The sequence below is a fragment of the Phoenix dactylifera genome, chromosome 14 (assembly GCF_051530095.1).
Source record: "Phoenix dactylifera cultivar Ajwa chromosome 14, Ajwa_hap1_PhDact_Kaust_v1.1, whole genome shotgun sequence".
Classification (NCBI taxonomy): Eukaryota; Viridiplantae; Streptophyta; class Magnoliopsida; order Arecales; family Arecaceae; genus Phoenix; species Phoenix dactylifera.
In genome coordinates, this window is record NC_143203.1 from 26,043,345 (window position 1) to 26,065,763 (window position 22,419).

At 41.1% G+C, this 22,419-nt stretch overlaps 1 long non-coding RNA gene across 3 annotated transcripts; it reads left to right on the top strand.

Annotated features, from left to right (window-relative positions):
* The first annotated feature begins 7,956 nt into the window (after window positions 1-7,956).
* LOC120112727 (uncharacterized) lies at window positions 7,957-16,299 on the top strand. 3 transcript variants are annotated; one of them, XR_005514375.3, is made up of 5 exons: window positions 7,958-9,985; window positions 10,648-10,752; window positions 11,709-14,366; window positions 15,050-15,154; window positions 16,115-16,299. It is a non-coding gene; the product is annotated as an uncharacterized LOC120112727 (long non-coding RNA). The 3 variants fall into 3 exon arrangements; XR_016398335.1 differs by having other exon boundaries at window positions 7,957-9,985; window positions 15,050-16,299; XR_015973095.2 differs by lacking the exon at window positions 10,648-10,752 and having other exon boundaries at window positions 7,958-8,947; window positions 15,050-16,299.
* Window positions 16,300-22,419: the final 6,120 nt, after the last annotated feature.

Below are 22,419 nucleotides of genomic sequence, written 5' to 3' on the forward strand. Positions count from 1 at the left end.
ACTCTTCGATGAGGACAGTTTATCGTAGGCTAGACATACCTACAGGGAAGGAAACAGCGCGACTGATTGGATAGCCTCATTCGCGGCCTACAACTCGGGAGGCTTTACCTAAGGGGACCATGTGTCAGTGCCTTAACCTCTATGTTATCTTCTTTTTTCTGATTTTGCCGGATGCATTCATTTTTAGTGAGTGTAAATTATCATTGTGCCAAAAAAAAAACCTGTCGCCCTAAATTTATTATGGATATCCAGAAAACAAACGGAAAATGTCATATATATATATATATATATATATATATATATATATATATATATATAATGATAAAAAAGCACAAAAAAAATGATTTGAATTTAGATTTGTCTGGTCAATTTAAGAACAACGGCACATGTGTATAAATATGGTTCTTAACTGTTTTTATCGTCCTTGCCCTTTCATTCACATGTAGGCGGCGGCCATGACGCGGGTTAAAAGTAGAAATGGAGGGCGCCTATTAGTTCCACACCGTATAACATGGATTTTTTTTATAGCAAAAAAAAAAAAAAAAATGCCTTGCATGGTTTGGTGCCGAGTTAATAAGTTCCCAACTTCCCATGCCATGTTAAAATGCTTCAATGTTTGATGTGACTAGGTGTTAAAGTGGGTAAAAGATTACTTAGCGATTCCAAGAACTCCACATTTGTTATCAAATAGTTTTTTCCACCAATCATAAGCATGACATTCGCACCGTGTCGAGGTTTTATTTGGTGTCATTAGCCCTTGTGACATTTGTCTCGTTTGTTGTTTTCATCCCACAAATGCAAAAGGGATGCTTCAGTGGCTTGTCATGCATTCGTGAACGTAGCAAGCTTCAACACTCTTTCTATTCGAGAAGACAGTTTGTCGTTATCCTTGAGAGTTGCGAGGAAAAGTATAGGAAGAAAAAAAATCTAATTTTTCTTCTTTTGGTTTTTTACACCAAAAAAAAGAAACACTAAAAATAACTTTGTATTATTAAAAAGTTTAACTTTTTTTTTGGTTTTCCATGACCTTTTTTAAATAAAAGTTATTTTTTACCCAAAAATTTCATCCTTGGTTGAAACCTTTTCTAGCTAAAAAATGGCTGATAAAAAACGTATCTATAAAATAAAAATATTTATTTTATATTATATATTATTTATGTATAGTATAAATAATATCATATGACTAGTTTTTTTTAGACGAAATCCTAAATCATGGTACAAGTAATTTAGATATGGTTGCAATTTACATATCTTTCCCCTCTAGAGAGAGTTTAGAACATCCAAGCCTAAGTACAACACCTAAACAAATATATAGGCCTCCCAATCTGCAAGATTATTGCCCAATATCCCAATATTTCTTCTATCTCAGCCGGCTTCTGCTCACACCTGCTTGGTCTAACTTCCCTTCATAACACGTCCTCCATCCCCTATGGATCCGATGTGGCAGCCGAAAGTTACAAAACATTTTGGTGTTATAATTTTCATCAAGTAGGATGTTAGCATTGAAATTTTCATCTTGTAAGATGTTGCTATATTTACCTTGGATCTAATTATATTGGTATTTTCCATGCAGAGCTCACATGCAAAGCATATATACAACATAATTTATCTTTAGAGTTCGTTTGGTTAGGGTATGCCAAGCCTCGTTGGAGTCCGGGACTTAATTCATGATGAAGTCCAAGGGGTAAACTTCGATCCTTTACTGTGGCTGATCTGGATAGAAATTTTACTGTTGACATCTGGAGGATCTTCACTGTAGATATCACATCAGTTTTTCACACCAGTTTTTTGAGTGGAGAGATGATGATTGCTAAGAATCATTTATTTACAACAATGATTGTAAGGAAAAAATAAATTTTAAAAAAATTAATCCAAAAAAATGATGCCAAAAAAAAATTACAATATAAAGATAACCTCAAATGAAAATATTACCAAATTTTCAGCAATATCCTTGCATAAGAATTTAAGTAATAATTTTTTTTTAATTCGCTTCATTTGTTGGTTATTTACGACCCACTTATATGAAAGCTGTCATTATGCATAATTTGAATATTCAAACATATTTATATGAGCTGATAAATATTTTTAAATTAATTATACATATATTAGAAAATATATTTTTTATTATAAATAAATTTTATATTTTAATTTTTCATTAAGTAAATATATTAAAAAGCAACCATACAATTAATTGATTATTTTGAAAAAAATAAACTATTAGATAGAAAAATAGAAATTTAGATTTAGCATGATCATATATTGAGTTAGTATACTTTCTAATATATGCTGGTACCATATAAAAAAGGCCATTTGAGGGTTTGAAGGAAAAAAGTGAAGGCATTTCCATCAAGCAATGATAATTTTAGATTCTCCTTTCAATAATCTAGCATGAAAAAAAATACCATCATCCTGGCGGTATTTATTTTACATTCTTTTTCAGTAAAATAAGCATAGGATTCACTATTTATTTTACCACTTCTCTCATCCTTTTTTCTAACCAAATATGGTAATTTGATGTAGAATTTATTTTTTCATACTAAACTATCCCTAAGCAAATATACTTTTAAAAATTGGCAAATCCGTATTTGTTTTTCAATTCCATGATAGTTTCAATCTTTTTTTTAAAAAAAAATATCTCAGTCCACTAGATTCATGTCATTATAGGATTTAGAAAGCACAAGATCCATGCAACCTTACTCATATGTACCAAGATATTTTGCTTCCATATTCCAAATCCGTTGCATGTGCATTTATCATCGAACCAAAGCTTATCTTCAAATTGCTGATATACTAAGATATTCTTAAAGTTTCTAACAATTTATGTAAATCTTGGATGACATCAAAAGACATCCATGAATTCCTCGAATAAAGTGAACAGCCAAAAAGTGACAATGGAAGCCACCAACTAGTCCAACCTTTAATGTACGCCTTGTTCCTCAGAAATGGACGCATATGAATGCATATCTGGAGATAGAAAACAATGGAATTCATGGTAGGCTTGGTGGAAAGAAAAATCAGATAGAGACAAGCAAGCGAGATATAGTTGAAAACTGAAATAACTTTGATATATATTTATCAGTAGTATACTACTAGAATGTTTATAAAACTTTAAGAGAAATATTAATAATGAAATTTTTGGTAGAATTATTGACAAAGCAATGGATACAATTTGATTTTTTTTATAAAAAAAACAGAAATATGATAGTATGGCTATCAACCCCAATTTACTAATAAAGAACAAGGGTTTGAAAAATTAGAGCGAAGCAAAGGCATCATGAGATATGCTAACCAATATTAAGAGAATGTTTGATTCAGCGGAGATGGATTTTGAAATGAGAATGGAAATATGTGATTCATGTTCCAGTCTATTGGTTGGAAGAAATTATAATATATTCTGATTCTAAAGGAAAAAGAAAATATTTTAATTCCTCAAAATCTATTACTCTTTTTTAATATTCTAATTCCATTTCAATTTTGATTTCAATTCTAATTGCGAACTAAATGCATTGGAGGATATAACTATTCCGATTCTCTATTTTAACTTATTCTAATTCTGATTCCAATTTCTATTTCGATCGCGAATCATATATGGCCGTAAAAGATTTAACCTTATGGATCTATTTGGCGTCCTTAGATTTATGGTCTCATGTTTTGCCTTTTCACTGGAGTTGCACAACTATAATCCAGGTGAAAGGCAGGCTAAATGGTCATGATCCGGTGGAGCCTCAAAATGACCTTGCAATTGAACGAAGAAAAAAAAATCTCTAAGAAGAATCACTTTGAACTAAAGATATAAAAGCGGAGTCAGCTCAAGAGTAGACTCGCATCTCGAGTGCCACCATTTTTCCAATACCATGTCGCACGTACATTTACGCGTTTCTTCCACCTACCCCCATAATGATTTCATTCTTCGTCACCTTCCAAGCCATACTAACCCTCGGTCCAAAGGTTATTAATCCAAGGTTGCTGAAGACGTCCGTCATCACTCACAGCCCGACAGCCGTCATCCCAAAAAACTAAAAAGCCTGCACTCAATGGTGACCCATGTCCTTCTTGTTCATCCCTCGCACATTCGTTGCACGCGCCTGACGCAGCGCGGTGGCCTAGGGAAGGTAGCATTCTAAGCGACGCTAAGTGACATGCCCCTTAATTTCTGTCATTGTTTCTCCCTCTTTCTCCTTTCCATTCAACGGAACGGGACATGACGCACTGATAAGGGTGGTGATGGAGATGGTGGTGGTGGTGGTGGTGGTGGTGGTGGTGGGAAGGGGAATAGAATTCTCACCACCCACCAGAAACATCCTCTTCACCTCCATGGAATCTAAAAGCTCTTGAGTTGGACCCGGACCCCACCACCTTTTGTCTATGCCTCCCACCATCCCTGATGCTGTTTTGTAGGACCAAAGCCTGGGTTAAATGTATAGGAACAAACAAGACAACCCCAACCCAACACTAAGACCACCCCTCCCCACCTCCCTTTCCTTGTCTCTTGCTCTCTTACTCTCTTTCTCTTTGTCGATCTCTGCGGCTCTGCCCATCTCCCAGCCCGCACCAGTGCTTGCAAGAAATGGGCAGACCTTCGGGCCGGCCTTGTCCCCCTCAAACCCTTCCATTATTGGGGACGGATGAGCACTCGGCTTTTGAGTGATGGTGAAGTATCAGAGAGACGAGAGAGCGAGAGAGAGAGAGAGAGAGAGAGAGAGAGGGCTCTTCTCCTAGAAAAAGGCTAGCTTGGACCCAGATTGGTTGGCTTCTTTGGGGGTGGTTCTATATACACCCCCCCTATTGCTAAGGACACCCCCCAAAAACCAAAAAAAAAATATCCAAACTAACCTTTAGTGTAATTACCATATTGCCCTTGAAATTTTCTCATACACCCCCCTTCCTCCTCCTCCGTTTCGTTTTGAAAAGAAAAAAAAACACCTCTCAAACCCCTCTTAAACCCCTCGATCCATTTACATCGTTTAGGCGATCTTTGAAGGAGATTTAAGCCCCATTCGAAGCATGGACAAGCAACTAGTGATTTGGGACGAAGAATCGGCCGCAAAGGTACGTGTTCCACCTTGTTTCGAAATTTTTTTTTTTCACGGTTCGTGCTCCGTTCGGCACTGGATCGCCGAACAAAAGGCTTCTGTTCGGCTGAACAGTGCCGAACAGAAGCCTTCTGTTCGGCAACCCTCAACCGAACAGATCTGTTCGGCTGCACAGTGCCGAACAGAAGGCTTCTGTCCGGCACTGTTCAGCCGAACAGAAGCCTTTTGTTCGGCGATCCAGTGCCGAACGGAGCACGAACCGTGAAAAAAAAAAAATTTCGGGAGAAGCCGGCGAGGTGGTTCCGGGAGAAGCCGGCGAGGTGGTCGGAGATCGGGAGAATGCCGGCGACGAGAGGGAGAAGGGGGAACGGGGGGGTTTTGGGCGTTGGCGAGGTGTTTTGGAGGGGAAGAGCGGGGTGGGGGGAGGGTTTGGGGGGTGTAGAGAGCAATTTAGGTGAGGGGGTGGGGAGGGTGGGGGGTAATTTAGGAATTTTTAATTTTTTAGGGGTGTCCTTAGCAAATAGAGAGTATTTAATTTTTTTTTAATTTTTGGGGGGTGTCCTGAGCAATAGGGGGGTGTATATAGAACCACCCCTTCTTTGGATGGTCCCCTCAACAGCCCACAAGAGGGCAAACCTTGAAGGGCACAAATGTCCCTCAATAGCTATCACTACTCTTTCGGCGTTAACCCCTTGCTTTTTCATAAGTTCTTGCATGTCTGTCCTTTTAAAAATGTCCTTTTACGTGTATATGCCAGCAGATTATTCTTGTTCATCGTATTCTAAATGACATGCATGCTATCTACATGTTTACAAAAGGTGATCATTGAAGTAGAAAAGTCTATACATTGTTCTTGATATGCACAAATGCACTCCTAAATGACAAAAAAATTAACCTTAAAGATGGTTATAACGGTAAGTTTGCAAGCTAGGTTATTCTTTTTTAGGTACTTAAATACTATGTTGCTCTTTTATTATGTTAAAATATAATATTTTCAAAGAGGCTAACAGTAGGACAGAGTAACTAGGTAGCTTCTTATGCAGCCGACTATAGTAGATTTGAGTATTGGAAAACCCCGACTAGTTTACTAGGTTGTCTTTTCAACATTTTGACGATTGATTGGAAAAAGAAATAGCAATAATATTTTCTAGCAATAGATCGCCTTTATTACTTTATTATGTTTATAGTGAAATAGCTGGTTCCCAAAAGTTGGATAGGACTTAATTAATGATTATGATTCTTGTAATCAAAATTAGCTATATGTCTGTTTAAATCAATGCTTACTTTTATCAAATAACAGGTAGTGTTCTTGTTGTATAAGAAACATTATAATGATCACCGCTTTGATTAGAGCTTTTGACATAAATGACATAATACTGGGTCGTGTCTGAAGCTATTATAGCAGCCTTGAAGCCTGAAAAAATAGTTACATTGATGATCAATACATGTAAATTATAAATTTATAGCTGTATATCGATAAAAAAAATATTAATTCAAACAATATATTTGATATATTGTTTTCATTTTGTTTTGTTTGGGGGGTTGAGGGGAGATCGAGCTGTCGAATATTGCTTTCCCTTGAATTATTAGGATGCTTTCAGAAATGGAGTTCTCCCTTGACACAGACTTTTCGTTGTGCTGCTTGGCTGCCCCTTTCGAGCCAAATCGGGCCACCATGGCTCGCCTTAGGACCACTACATCTCTCCATCCCAAGTCTCGATCCAATATCAATCAAGATCCTCTACGGTGCATCAAATCCCCTGAGGTGCACTCGGTATTGTGCACCTCAGGCACTACAAAATACTGTCATCCATAGATAGCTGCCATCAAAAAATGAATAAGCATCAAGCATCATGCACCGTGTATGATATGGCACGTGGTTGAGAAATGCTTTACGAAATGGCAATCTATCTTTTGACAATAGTCATCATCAGATAGGATTCGTGCTCACCTAAAATAGAAGGCCAGGCCGCTAAAGATATTTTTCCAAGGGGTTTTGAACCCAATCCCAGTCGTCGCTGGCCACTGCCCTTAATGGCAACGACCCACACTTTTACGTTTATCCGTTGGAATCGTTGCCCGTTTTTGATAAAAGATTGCTACTGCTAGCGTGGAATCCGATCCAATTTCACCCTTACGTCATCGATCATTCCATGTGTCACTTGTTCTCCTTCTCTGGCTCCCAAAGTTGGGCCAAAGTCTCAAAAGTCCCGAGTCCTTGACCTTTCTTACGTTTCTAACTTGGCTTAGGTTTAATATATTTGTAAAGCCTCGTTGCTTTGAAGTCCACAACCCAAGTCTATGCTCTCCCATCATGGTATCATGTGTCAGCATTTGGTAGTGCTTCTGTAGCATGGAAAGGTTCCCCACCCACTGCTTTCCATGCGGGTCGGCGGAAGCCTAAAGGCCAGGATATAAAGGTGGCGACTTTTTCACTCAAAAAAAAAAGAAAGAGAGAAAAAAAAGGTGGTGACTTTTGTCCACATTCTTTAATTAGTGTGCGTAGCTAATGATATATGCTAATGACTTTTCTTTGCCACCGTATCTTTTGAAATGATAAGAATTTGATCTTCATGTTCGGTTTCACGCTCACAGCTTCATCTTCTACAGGGTTATTGCTGTCCTGGCTCATTCTTCCTGATGATCGAATGAATTGGTGCAAGATCCATGAGAGCATCAAGTGGCTTCCTTCGAAGGGAGCCAAATGGCCATTTTGATTGGCTTCGGCAAGATTCTTCATCAACTTGTGATTTGTCTTGTACGAGGAGTTTCTCAGCTCCTCTATATTCCATCAAAAAAACAAAAAAAAAAATTACATTCTCTTAAAGGTAGAACTCTTTCTGGCTAGACGCCATCACCTAGAACTCTTAAGTCCTCCTTCCCTCATATAATTTGGATTCGAGCTCAGGTGTCTATTAATTGGTGGTGCAACTACTGTGAGACTTTTACCAGCTAGCAAGCTGGCCGGTACAAATAATGGCACAACTAGTAAAAGGATAACAACTAAAAACAGTGGGGAAACAATACTAGGGTCCTAAGATACTTCCATGCTTTTCCACACACCATATTGCTTAAGATTCCAGCCAGATGATATGCTTACTAATCCACGTCAGTGCTGCATCATTTATCATGCATGGGGCGAGCACATTGGTACAAAATGGAAACCTTCAAAGCCCACAAGCATACGCACCAAGCCATTTGAGTAAATGATCGAAATGCAATGAATGACCTTATCCTTGGATGAAGATATTCCCCCTCCCAAGGTAAGAGCTAGGGGGGATGGATGTGAGAGACGTGACTCGGAGAGAGCGATGGTGTGTATATATATTGGGGGACCAGTCCCACTCGCAAAAGGGTTTTGTTGCTCTTGTGGCTGATGGCATTCCCACCACCACACAAGGAGCAAGAGAGAGAGAGAGAGAGAGAGAGATTCAGGTTTGAGTGGCTCTGGGAGCATTCAGCGTTGTTCCACTATGCTGGACACATGCATGAAAGAGGTCTCAGAACCTTTTCTTTGTAAAGGTGGAGGACCCTTGTTTGCTATCTGCCAAACTTTCTTCTCAAGCCTTTCTCCTGGGGTATTTTTTGCCGTGGGAGCCCTTTCCTACATGCAGGGGCTGCCCTATTCTGTCGCTCGTGGGGTTTGGTCGAGTTCATTAGACCTGCATCAAGGCAAGCAAACACCAGGAAGCCCGTAGAAGTAAATTTCTTTAAAAGCTTTTGGGATTTTAGAGGGTGTTTAAGAAGTTATAGCTAGGGAAAGTGATTGCATCATTGATGTACCTGGCCAGTTGCAAGCTGCCTTCTTTCTGTGGATGTTGGGGTGGGGAGAGATTACCTCCACTACATGGCAGACAGCTTCCATGACTTTTGCGATGTTGGAAGACAGCTCCCATTCACCACCAATATCAGAGGTATCTGTCTGACAGCCCAATAAGCCAACCGGATTATTGATTGGACTCATAAATCTATCATGTTGGATTTGAAAAGTGTATGTTAGATCTTATTTCCTCTCAATTTATGCAAAGATTTTAGGTTTCTAGGTCCTAACCAGTACTGTCATGTTCCATGACCAAAACTTATTGCATCTTAAAACTAGTCATGGGATGAGGATGCATACTAGGTGCCTGGATTTTGCATACATAATGGATGATTTGAGCAATGATTTTGGCGAATGTGAATTTTGGCACAGTATAGTGAATGGTGGATGGATAACTGCATTCCTTAAGTCTCATATGAGTAAATTGATTGCTTCTTCTTTTTTTTCATTTTTTTAATTAAAAAAACTGGGCTTAGCCTTGAGTATTAATGTGCAAGACATCAATAATTGACTTTGTGGGACCTAGAGGCAACATTAGGTCATATGCGATGGAAGCAAGGAGTAGGGAATAGGGATATGTGAGGAAAGTAACCAATGACATTTGTGATAGCCTCTATACTTGGCAATGAAAGTCCAAGACATTATACAAACATAAACAGTTAGAGTTGCTATTGAAATTGACCATCCGCTTGATTTATTATGTTCGACAAGATTCAATGTATGATATTGTACCTTCTAGAATTTATTTGTTTGATCATCAAATCGACGCAAAATGGATTTATATTTTTAATATTGTAATACCCCTGAAAAAAAAAATAAAAAAAAAAGGAAAGGGGGACGGGCCGGCCCGAAAAGACCGGGCCCATCCCCTTATTACGATCGTGCCTTAGGCACGATCGTGGTGGATGAAGGGAGGGTGCAAAGGGGGAGGCGGCGGCGGCGTTGTTGGAGAGGCGACTCGCTGGAGGAGACCGAGCGCCGGAGAGGTTCGAGATCCGGCCGGCCGCGGGGGGCGGGGGGGGGGGGGGGGAAGCCTTCCTCTTTCCTTCGGTGAAGACCCTCCGCAAGTTGCTCACAATTTCTCCGCCGATTCCTCGCCGGAAAGGTCGCCGGAGCACGCCGTCGGACCGAGGTAAGTGGGGCTCCCTTCCTTATGCTTCATGTTCTGGATTTTGGGGGCGTTGGAGGGGTTTTTGGCCGGTGAAGCCGTCGGAGAGGGATCCGAAACAGGGTACCCCTGTTTCGGCCCCTCTCTTTCGGATTTCGCCGCCGCCGGCCGCCGGGTTGGCCGGATCTATGGTCTTGGGGGTTGAATCGGGACTGTGGGTTGGTTGAGAGGGATTTCTAGGGTTTTAGAGGGGATGGGAAGAGGTGGACCGAGATCTCCTTCCTCGTGATCCCATCTCCTTTCCTTCCCCTCGTTGGTTGGCCGCCGGCCGACCACCGTCGCCGGTGGTGCCGCAGTTGATGGCCGTCACTGGCCGGCCGTCGTCGCCGAGGATGGGCACCTTGGTGGCTGTGCCACCCTGATCCAAGAAGAGAGGGAGATGGATCGGTTCCCCTTATTTTGAGAAGGAGGAAGAGTTTTCTCTCTCCTCTCTTCTCTCTCCTAGGTTCTCTCTCTTGTTTATTAGTTCCTCTCTCTACTTGGATTATTTCTCTCTCCAGTTTCTCTCTCTAGTTTGATACGAGGAGACCATGGTTTGTAAGGATTGCTGGATAGTCGTAGGTCAATGGAGGGTTTTGGATTGTCAGATACTCTGGATAATTTTTAATATTGTCTTGATTCTGTAGGGGGACAATCTATTGGACGAGAGGACGCTGAGCGGAGTCCTGCGCATTCCGGTTCATAGATCGCCGTGAGGACGGTGATTAGTTTGTCTGAGTTTTCAACAAAGTGTAAGAATCCTTGTACGCCAATCCTACATGATATAAATATTTTGCACTATATATATATATGTTTGATATGCTATGATCCAGGCAAAACAAAATGGTTTTTATATTTAAATTGTATTTTGATCGTCTTTGCTTGTGATTGGTATAATGATAGATGCATGCATGCGCATAACCTACACCTGCAAAATTTGACTGATGGATGTGGTGCTCTAAACTAACCATATGATATTGGTTGCCCCGTCACGGGCTGGAAACGTGGCTGTGGTTAGTTTATAGCCGGAAATAAATAAAAGAAAATTGATGTGTAGATGTAAACTGGATTGTATGAAAAAGAACTTTGGGTTTATCTTGTTATTATGGCAGGCCCCGTCACAGGCTGAAAATGTGGTATTTTGGTAGGCCCCCTCACAGGCTAGAAATGTGGAACTATAATGTGCAGGCCCCGCCACAGGCTGAAAATGTGATATTTTGGTAGGCCCCCTCACAGGCTAGAAATGTGGAACTATAATGTGCAGGCCCCGCCACAGGCTGAAAATGTGATACTTTGGCAGGCCCCATCACAGGCTAGAAATGTGGAACTATAATGTGCAGGCCCCGCCACAGGCTGAAAATGTGATAATTTGGTTGCCCCACCACAGGCTGAGAAATGTGACCGAGATTTGACCCAAAGTCGGAAAGATAATTAAACCGGATCAAGTTGAAGAGAAGACATTGAAACTATAATACATGTTTATGAGCTATCATATGCTATATATTTCTTGTGTGGCTGGACTTTTATTGATGTTTGATGTACATACTTGTATCGATTATTTGAGCTTTGATAGCCGGTTATGACTTCATGATATGTGCTTTGACTTGTCATGGTTTTCAGATTTTTATTATTATTGTGTTGGTGTGGATGTGTAGGGATTCTTACTGGGCTGTAAAGCTCATCCCCTTTTCTTCTTTCTTTTTATCAGAGTTGCAGGATGCTTAGATTTGGATGGGATGGGCGCAGAGTGCAGGTATCAGAGTCATTAGCTAGTTAGTTTGTTTGTCCTTCTTTGATGTCGATGAACATTTGAAGATCTTGTAATTGAACTAATTTGTTTATTTGGATATGTCGGACTTGTCTATTTGAATTATTAAATTAATCGTGGATTTATTGGAATTTTGTTAAACATAGGCCTTGCATGATCTTTAGGGCACTGCTCTAGGGCTCATGCGGCCGGTCGCGTGCCGGACCCGGAAGTTGGGTTCGGGGCGTGACAGAGTGGTATCAGAGCTTAAGGTTAAGGTATCCTAGGGTTTAGGTTCAGGTGAGTGTGAGTGGGGAATTATGATCGGAAAACTATCAGAGCCTTAGTTTATAATCACCTGAGATTGTAACAGGAATGATAATGTAATTTAAGGTTTAAGACCACTAGGGATTGTGGCCTTAGTGGCATTAGAGTTTAAGGTTTAAGATCATTGGGGATAGTGATAAATTGGAATCTGAGCATATGTTTAAGATCACTAGGGACTGTGACTGAAATATATTATAGCTTAAGGTTATGATCACTTGGAACATGACAATTAAATTCAGTGCTTAAGGTGTAAGATCACTGGGCATTGTGATAAAATATATGCATCGGGTTTTGGTTTTCGATGAGTGTGGAAGGAAAGTATAAATTATCTTTGATCATGATAAGAGAGGTTTGACCTAAGATAAGTGTAGGAAGGTCCACAATGGCATATCAGTTATACCATATTCGGATATTATTTAAATGACCTGAAAGTTCAAACTTGATATGGGTTTTGATGTGATCGTACTTTTGGTTTTGCTGCTAATTATTAGAGTAGGGTTTGTACGTAGATCTTCCATAGTATTGGAGTGAGCTAAGAAGATTTCATAATATTGAAAGGAATGTTCTTCGAAGTTGAATATGTATGTGGATTATATCTGGTATTGGCATGTTGGCTATTGCAAATAGGTCTATTTCCTATTAATGTATTTGATTATTTTGAGGCCATAGAGTATGCATATTGACGGGGGAATTCTAATTATTTGAATTCTCCTATTTGGATTGGGCTACTGGATTTTACTTATAATTGTAGAAGATTATTTGATGTGTTAAATTTAAAACTCAAGCCTAGGTTTAAGATTTGAGCAGGATCTTTTGTCATTGTTGATGAAGCCACTAATAAATGTCATATTGAGTAGAGACTTCGGTCATGAGATGCTTACATAAATTATCATATATAGCATTTTTGATGGATGTTAAGAATCTTGGTGAAGAAAGATCTGGAGATCGATAGAGTTAATTTCTAATCATAGTGTATTGGCTCAATGACTTCTAACCCATTGAATTTGAAGTAAATCTTTTTGGAAAGAAGATCAACGTAGATTGTCTAATCGAATTGCTGAGGAAATCCAAGGTTAACTTATTTTAAATTAAACCTAGATATTTTGAATTCTAAAACGGTTGTGAAGATCATGTCGTGACCTTAAACTTGATTAATGGCTTGAGTGTTAGTAATGGTTAGTATACTCTACATAAATTGAGGATAGAGAGATCTGGAGGTTCTGCTCAATTAAAGTTCTAAAATTTGGATTTTTCTTACTCCTAATGCAAAGTGATATTTCGGTCATAAATTATTTAGAGGCTTTAGAGTATTTAATGGATTAAATCAGAGTGCGCAGCGGAAGTGTGGTGGTTTGAGTTATTTTGAAACTGGTTAAGGACATTAATATTTGATCTAAAAGGTATTATGATGGAACACTTGAGTTAGTTTCTAGTAGAGGAGAATGTTGTTGATTCTATGGATGATCTAGAGGTAGCTATGTAATTTTCACCGGTGGGTTCTTCTATTGTCGATAACTTTTGGGAGAATCTTGGGCATCTTAAAATTAGCGTTAATGGTTGATGAGTCCTTGGTTGGTCTTAGACTTGGAATGTTTTAACATGGATCCCCTATTTATTAGGATGATGTGGGCGAGAGAAAATTATTAGGCCCAGAGATAGTGCAATAGACCATAGATAATGTGTAAGTGATCAGAGAACGACTTCGTACAGCTCAGAGTTGTTAAAAGAGTTATGCTAATAATAGAAGGAGATCAAAATAACCTACTATGTGTGGTAAATAGAAAGGATTAAGTTTTGAGATGCTGTAATTTTTGTATGTCAAAATCTTGTGAGTAGGTACTCCGAGAGGGAGACTATTTGAAATCTCGGGGATGATATAACGGATGCATATTTTTTTTAAAGTTTGAGGCTTCAAGTAAGTTAATTTCGAGGACGAAATTTTTTTTAGGGGGAGAGAATGTAATACCCCTGAAAAAAAAACAAAAAAAAAAAGGAAAGGGGGACGGGCCGGCCCGAAAAGACCGGGCCCATCCCCTTATTACGATCGTGCCTTAGGCACGATCGTGGTGGATGAAGGGAGGGTGCAAAGGGGGAGGCGGCGGCGGCGTTGTTGGAGAGGCGACTCGCCGGAGGAGACCGAGCGCCGGAGAGGTTCGAGATCCGGCCGGCCGCGGGGGGGGGGGGGGGGGGAAGCCTTCCTCTTTCCTTCGGTGAAGACCCTCCGCAAGTTGCTCACAATTTCTCCGCCGATTCCTCGCCGGAAAGGTCGCCGGAGCACGCCGTCGGACCGAGGTAAGTGGGGCTCCCTTCCTTATGCTTCATGTTCTGGATTTTGGGGGCGTTGGAGGGGTTTTTGGCCGGTGAAGCCGTCGGAGAGGGATCCGAAACAGGGTACCCCTGTTTCGGCCCCTCTCTTTCGGATTTCGCCGCCGCCGGCCACCGGGTTGGCCGGATCTATGGTCTTGGGGGTTGAATCGGGACTGTGGGTTGGTTGAGAGGGATTTCTAGGGTTTTAGAGGGGATGGGAAGAGGTGGACCGAGATCTCCTTCCTCGTGATCCCATCTCCTTTCCTTCCCCTCGTTGGTTGGCCGCCGGCCGACCACTGTCGCCGGTGGTGCCGCAGTTGATGGCCGTCACTGGCCGGCCGTCGTCGCCGAGGATGGGCACCTTGGTGGCTGTGCCACCCTGATCCAAGAAGAGAGGGAGATGGATCGGTTCCCCCTATTTTGAGAAGGAGGAAGAGTTTTCTCTCTCCTCTCTTCTCTCTCCTAGGTTCTCTCTCTTGTTTATTAGTTCCTCTCTCTACTTGGATTATTTCTCTCTCCAGTTTCTCTCTCTAGATTGGAGTTTTCTCTCTCTAGTTTGATACGAGGAGACCATGGTTTGTAAGAATTGCTGGATAGTCGTAGGTCAATGGAGGGTTTTGGATTGTCAGATACTCTGGATAATTTTTAATATTGTCTTGATTCTGTAGGGGGACAATCTATTGGACGAGAGGACGCTGAGCGGAGTCCTGCGCATTCCGGTTCATAGATCGCCGTGAGGACGGTGATTAGTTTGTCTGAGTTTTCAACAAAGTGTAAGAATCCTTGTACGCCAATCCTACATGATATAAATATTTTGCACTATATATATATATATATGTTTGATATGCTATGATCCAGGCAAAACAAAATGGTTTTTATATTTAAATTGTATTTTGATCGTCTTTGCTTGTGATTGGTATAATGATAGATGCATGCATGCGCATAACCTACACCTGCAAAATTTGACTGATGGATGTGGTGCTCTAAACTAACCATATGATATTGGTTGCCCCGTCACGGGCTGGAAACGTGGCTGTGGTTAGTTTATAGCCGGAAATAAATAAAAGAAAATTGATGTGTAGATGTAAACTGGATTGTATGAAAAGGAACTTTGGGTTTATCTTGTTATTATGGCAGGCCCCGTCACAGGCTGAAAATGTGGTATTTTGGTAGGCCCCCTCACAGGCTAGAAATGTGGAACTATAATGTGCAGGCCCCGCCACAGGCTGAAAATGTGATATTTTGGTAGGCCCCCTCACAGGCTAGAAATGTGGAACTATAATGTGCAGGCCCCGCCACAGGCTGAAAATGTGATACTTTGGCAGGCCCCATCACAGGCTAGAAATGTGGAACTATAATGTGCAGGCCCCGCCACAGGCTGAAAATGTGATAATTTGGTTGCCCCACCACAGGCTGAGAAATGTGACCGAGATTTGACCCAAAGTCGGAAAGATAATTAAACCGGATCAAGTTGAAGAGAAGACATTGAAACTATAATACATGTTTATGAGCTATCATATGCTATATATTTCTTGTGTGGCTGGACTTTTATTGATGTTTGATGTACATACTTGTATCGATTATTTGAGCTTTGATAGCCGGTTATGACTTCATGATATGTGCTTTGACTTGTCGTGGTTTTCAGATTTTTATTATTATTGTGTTGGTGTGGATGTGTAGGGATTCTTACTGGGCTGTAAAGCTCATCCCCTTTTCTTCTTTCTTTTTATCAGAGTTGCAGGATGCTTAGATTTGGATGGGATGGGCGCAGAGTGCAGGTATCAGAGTCATTAGCTAGTTAGTTTGTTTGTCCTTCTTTGATGTCGATGAACATTTGAAGATCTTGTAATTGAACTAATTTGTTTATTTGGATATGTCGGACTTGTCTATTTGAATTATTAAATTAATCGTGGATTTATTGGAATTTTGTTAAACATAGGCCTTGTATGATCTTTAGGGCACTGCTCTAGGGCTCATGCGGCCGGTCGCGTGCCGGACCCGGAAGTTGGGTTCGGGGCGTGACAAATATCCCGTCAATTTTTTTATTCATTTATTTCTAACAATATGATAAAGGGTTTGATTGGTTTATGCTCAAAACTTTAATATGAAGTTATTGAATCTCAAGCCATGTACTTTAAGATGCCTAAATAATGAATATTGAAGTTAGTGACCAGATCATGTCACAATTAAGCAAACTCACTTGATAGTGGACTCATCCTAACTATGATTTGAAGGAAAGAAATGAAACATTACTTGATATGTATTGCATATATAATTAATCAATATCATGCACATTTTAACATGTATATAAATCGCATGAAAACGAACAAATCAAGATTATTATAAGATATCGATTGTTATGCTACTCATTGAAGGCTTTAATCAAATACAATTAATTGTTTAATTTGGAAGTTCTGCACCAATTTTTGTCTGTAATAGTTCTTTTTCTCTTCTCCCTTTGTCGACCACAAACATCAAAATTAGAATATATAGGGCTATATTTGGTCAGTAGAATACCATGGCAATCAGTCCTCTCACAGGACTCAGTCTGGGGACCTACTTATTGCCACCTTTCATTGTTGTAGGGGAACCAATGAGGCCTGATTTTAAGAGGGCAGAGCCTGAAACAATAAGCTGCCAACCGAGACAAGCCGAGTTTGGGACCGGTTTTCTGTACTACCATCGATCAAATATTTCTAACTGAGGTAGAATTTGATTAATTGTGTTCGAGATTAAACGTGATTAAATACTAATTGAACAATGCAATGGTAACTCAGAAAAATCACTCAAAAAAGTCGTTAAACTATCTTCCACCGTTCACGCTGCTTCATCATGCGTCACAATTCACAATGCAAATACAAGGAGAGCAATGAGAATACAACACACCAGCTGATTGATTTGGAGTTAGTGAAGCATTATTGATACTAATTACTACGTTTGAGGACCGAGACAGCGAAAGCACGGGGAGAGCTGCTGTAATGCTAGTAAGAGTTGTGTTACAACCATTTGCAAGTGCATGAAAGGAAGGATGCTTTCTTCTCATCAAAACTTGCAGTTTTTTGGTCAGGCACTTCTCTCTCTCTAGTTAATTAGGCAGTTTTTAACATATGAGAAGTAGAATTAAACTTATCTTCGCATGCTGATGAATATTCCGGTCAAATGCTTTTCAAAAAAGAAAAAAAAGAACATACTGCACCAATGGACCTTCTACCATGGCAACCAGCAAAACACCTACAGTGTGAACTGTGAAATATTGAAAAAGAATATGGCCATCTGTGGGTCGAGAAGGGCCCGACCGACCAGGATGCACCTAAAAACTAGGCCCATGTAATAAGCAGGCCGGGTTGGGTTTGATACTAAAGCCTCGGACCTGGAACGTAGGCCCGAACGCCCAAAGGCAAACTTGGTGTGGCCCATGAACAGGTCTATGATCACGTGGGCTAACACACTTTGGGTTGGCCGATTGGGACCTCATGGCAAGAAATTTTGCCCTACATTGCATGTACTATATGGCCGCACACATCACCAATCGCAACCGCTCATTCCTATAGCGATGCATCAAGACACACACTCGATGAATGTGGCCTACATGAACGAGCAGTTGTGATTGGTGGTGTGCACGGTCACATGTTAATTTGCTAACTTGTCATCTATTGCAAATATATCTCATCTTGTACTAGCACTAGAGACCAAAGTATATCCGGGGTATCTGGGGTTCCCATTCTGGCTAGGCAGCACCCCACATGGTGTTTTTCCCCTAGGAGCCCCCACCCAAGCTTCCTCAAGGTCATCTTCGATGGGTCTGTTTTGGATGGAGGCACGAGGGGATGTGTGAGTTTTGTCATAAGGGACCCGAACTCCAAGTTGGTGGCAGCGGGCGACTATCAATTATTCGACATCACGGTCCCCGGTGCGGAGCTAAGAGCTGCATGGGTGGGCTTTTGACATGCTTAACGAGTGCTACTAGCCAGTTCAGTCATCCTGGAGGGTAACTCGGCCATGGTCATCAATTAGATCCAGAGAGAAAAGGGTTGCCGACTGCGGCCATCCATTGTTTCGAGACATTTGGATGATGATGAGGGATGGAGGGGCCGTCCAGGCCAAGCATATATTTAGAGAAGCTAACGAGGTTGCGGATTAGGTGGCCGCCTATGTGGCCTACCATGCCGGTAGCACCTTGTGGGCTAGGGATGGGGAGCTACATCGAGAGCTCCGCGATATTCATTTTTCTGATTTTATTGGATGCATTCGTACACGTAATGCATGAATTACCTATTTTATCAAAACAAAAAGAAAGCATATCTGCATATCATAATATAAACTCTGATAGTACTAGAGACTTGGACGCCTAAAGGCTTTTGGAGATTTGAAGGTCTGCAGTGATAAATACGTAAAGATTTCAGCAAATGAAATGGCTAACTCTGTTTATCAGCTAGAAAATCTAATAAGTATGATTTTCCACTTAAGCATGGACTATGAGGTTCTGTTTATAAGATTTTCAGTTTGTGTGCATGACTTTCTGTAGTAACATCAGAATTGTTATAAAAACATGACCACTGAATGATGTGGCTTGCGCCTTCAAATTGTAGAAAGAAGAGGAAGCCTAACAACATAATGAATTATTTCATTGCGAACGCTGCAAGGATTTGTCACTCTGCACTTGCAAGGGCGAGTATGTTCTTCCATTCTTTTGCATGGGACATTTCAGTTTGACAAGTAGGCTTGCTTCAAGTTTTCTACTATAACTAGGTTTCCTTCTTGATTTTATTTTATGTTGTCTCATTTCCTATGTCATCTATTTTTTGAGGTTGGAGGACCTATCTACCATGACTGCTTGTCTATTTTTGAGATTGCTACCTCTGCATTCTTTTCTAAGCAGCCCTCTTTCAGGCTTGCAGACAAAGTGATGATTCCAACCACTCCCTCCTGATCTGAGCTCCATTGCTCCAATTTTTTTACATGAAGTAATGCATCTGCGTCCTGGTCATGCTTGTTCCCTTGTCTCCTTATATTGTTGGATGTGGCTGCATAAAGAGTGGGTTCATCAATTAAAGGAAGAGGATCACAATCATAAACAGGATGCAGGCTTGCTCCATTGAGACAATTTTATCATTTGATACACATTCTAGGACAATTGGAACAGCTCAAAAATTTAAAATTTAAGTGGCTTTCAATAGACAGGGCCATGGTTGGGTAAATACAGATATATGAAGTGCAAGTCCACTCGATGTGATCATGACAATCAAAAATATGTTGGCTGATGAGTAGGCTGATATCATCGTAGAGCTTCCCACATAATTTTCAAATGTAAGAGAATATTTGGAGAATAATTCCTTCCGCCGCCGCTCTGTAATCACTCTTCGATGATAAGTAGGGTGGCTAGGTTGATATGTCATGCAAGGTTTAATTTATTAAATAAATTATCATGATTAAACTGTTATTATACCGGATCGTCGTGCGATGTTATGTCTGCATGCAAGTGTGTTGGGTTTTCTATTTTTTTGGTGACCGATGCAAGGGTGCGTCGTGATGTTGTATTTTGAATCTGCCGTTCGATCTTTCTCGAATCGGATGAGCATGATCTAGTTTGTGATTATTATGCATAGTCTAAATGTGGCATGAGGTCCTGATATTGGGTTAGTGATGCTCTGATATTACTTGCTTCGGTCGTGGATCAAGACATTTGACCTAAAACCAAACTTCTCTGCAACATCTTCTCCTGATTTCATAACCTAATTTTACTTTAATCATAGGATCGTTGCAAGTCCAAGTTTTCATTAAAATAATTAGCTTATGCCGACATTGGCGGAGTTATACATGGCCCATCTTGAGATTAGTCAATCTCCTTTCAATAATGGCAGAGCCATTAGTTCCGAAATTCAACTAAAATTTATTAGAATTTTCTAATTCATTTGATAAGATTATAACTTGCTCATAAAACCACCACATGCAAAGGCATCTTAGCAAGATCATATAAACAAAAAATTGATTAGATCAATGCAAAAACACCGAGAAATAACACGAACCATACAATAAATAATCAATTGACTTCATTTGTTAACTCCATAAATCTATAATTGTTGAATGGCAAGCAAACAATGTCCCGAACCATTTGCAAACGAGAAGTATAAATAGTCTAAAAATATTTTAGATTATCTAAAGAATATCACAACATGGCAGAATATTGTGAACTTGCAACCTAGCTACCGGATTACCGCGTGAAGAGTTCAAATATATATATTTTCTAGAATCCGGATCCTATCACTCGCGGTACGACTACCGCTTCCTGCGTGCTGCGTGCGTATTGTTTCCGCTATCAGCCCCAGTATTTTTTTTTTCACTTTCTTCCCTTCTCTTCTTTTAATGCTGTTCTAAATATTAAATTTTACATAAATACCCTTACAAAGTAATATTTGCATATATTGCTTTGTTAAATACTTATTTTGCTATTTTGTTCTTTTTTTTAATCCTTATTTTTACATATGTATCCACGCTATCTAACGCAGTTAAAAAATTAACGGTTTCAAATTAAAATGACTAAAATACTCTTAATGGGTAGATGTGCAAAAAAAATATATTTACAAAGTGATCATGATGGGAACAAAAAAATAATTTCAAAATTTTATTTTATTTTTAATTAAAATAAATGTGGTTTTTATTAATAGTGTTAGAAAAACCGTTATATTAGGAACATTTGTGCAAAAATAGTGTTTTATGAGGGTACAAAAATAAATATAAGTTTAAAGAGAGTATTCATGTAAATTTGAATTTTAGAAGGATATTCATGCAAAAAACTCTTTTTTTTTTGAAACAGACATAATATATATAGCGGGTATGAATACACTCAAAGTAATCAAAAGATAATAAATTCCAAAATGCACAGAGTAGTCAGCTCTCACCCAGCCACAGGATCTCCTCAGAGTGGTTAGTCACATAGAAGACTATCCAATCTGCTACCATGTTGGCCTCTCGATATACATGCTTGGCCCATCTCTCATCATCTCTGAAATATCTATCTCTAGGGAGGAAATGGTAATCACCCACCTATTTTATGGGTAGTTCTAAATAAACACCCCCCCTATTGCTCAGGACACCCCCCAAAAATTAAAAAAAAATTAAATACTCTCTACACCCCCCCATTTGCTAAGGACACCCCTAAAAAATTAAAAATTTCTAAATTACCCCCACCCTCCCCACCCCCCACCTCCCCACCCCCGCCTCTGCCTCCTCCTCCTCCCCCCTCCTCATCCTCCTCCTCCCCCTCCCCCTCTTCCCGCCCACTTCTGCCTCCCCCTCATCCCTCTCCCCTCCTCCTCCGCCCCGCCTCTGCCTCCTCCTCCTCCCCCCTCCTCATCCTCCTCCTCCCCCTCCCCCTCTTCCCGCCCACCTCTGCCTCCCCCTCATCCCTCTCCCCTCCTCCTCCGCCCCGCCTCTGCCTCCTCCTCCTCCCCCCTCCTCATCCTCCTCCTCCCCCTCCCCCTCTTCCCGCCCACCTCTGCCTCCCCCTCATCCCTCTCCCCTCCTCCTCCGCCCCGCCTCTGCCTCCTCCTCCTCCCCCCTCCTCATCCTCCTCCTCCCCCTCCCCCTCTTCCCGCCCACCTCTGCCTCCCCCTCATCCCTCTCCCCTCCTCCTCCGCCCCGCCTCTGCCTCCTCCTCCTCCTCCCTCCTCCCTCCTCCTACTCCTCCACCCCTCTACCTCCGCCCCCCATCCCCATCCCCTCTTACTCTGCATCCCCCTCCGCCTTCTCCCCCTTCTTTGCCTCCTCCTCCACCCCCTTCTCCTCCACCTCCCCCTCCTCCTCCTCCTCCTCCACCTCCCCCTCCTCCAACTACCCCTCCCCCCTCCGCCGCCTCCTCCCCACCCTCCTACCCCTCCTCCCCTCCCCTCCGCCGAACAGAAAGATTCTGTTCGGTTGAGGGTTGCCGAACAGAAGCCTTCTGTTCGGCACTGGATCGCCGAACAGAAGCCTTCTGTTCGGCACCGTTCAGCCGAACAGAAGCATTTTGTTCGGCGATCCAGTGCCGAACGGAGCACGA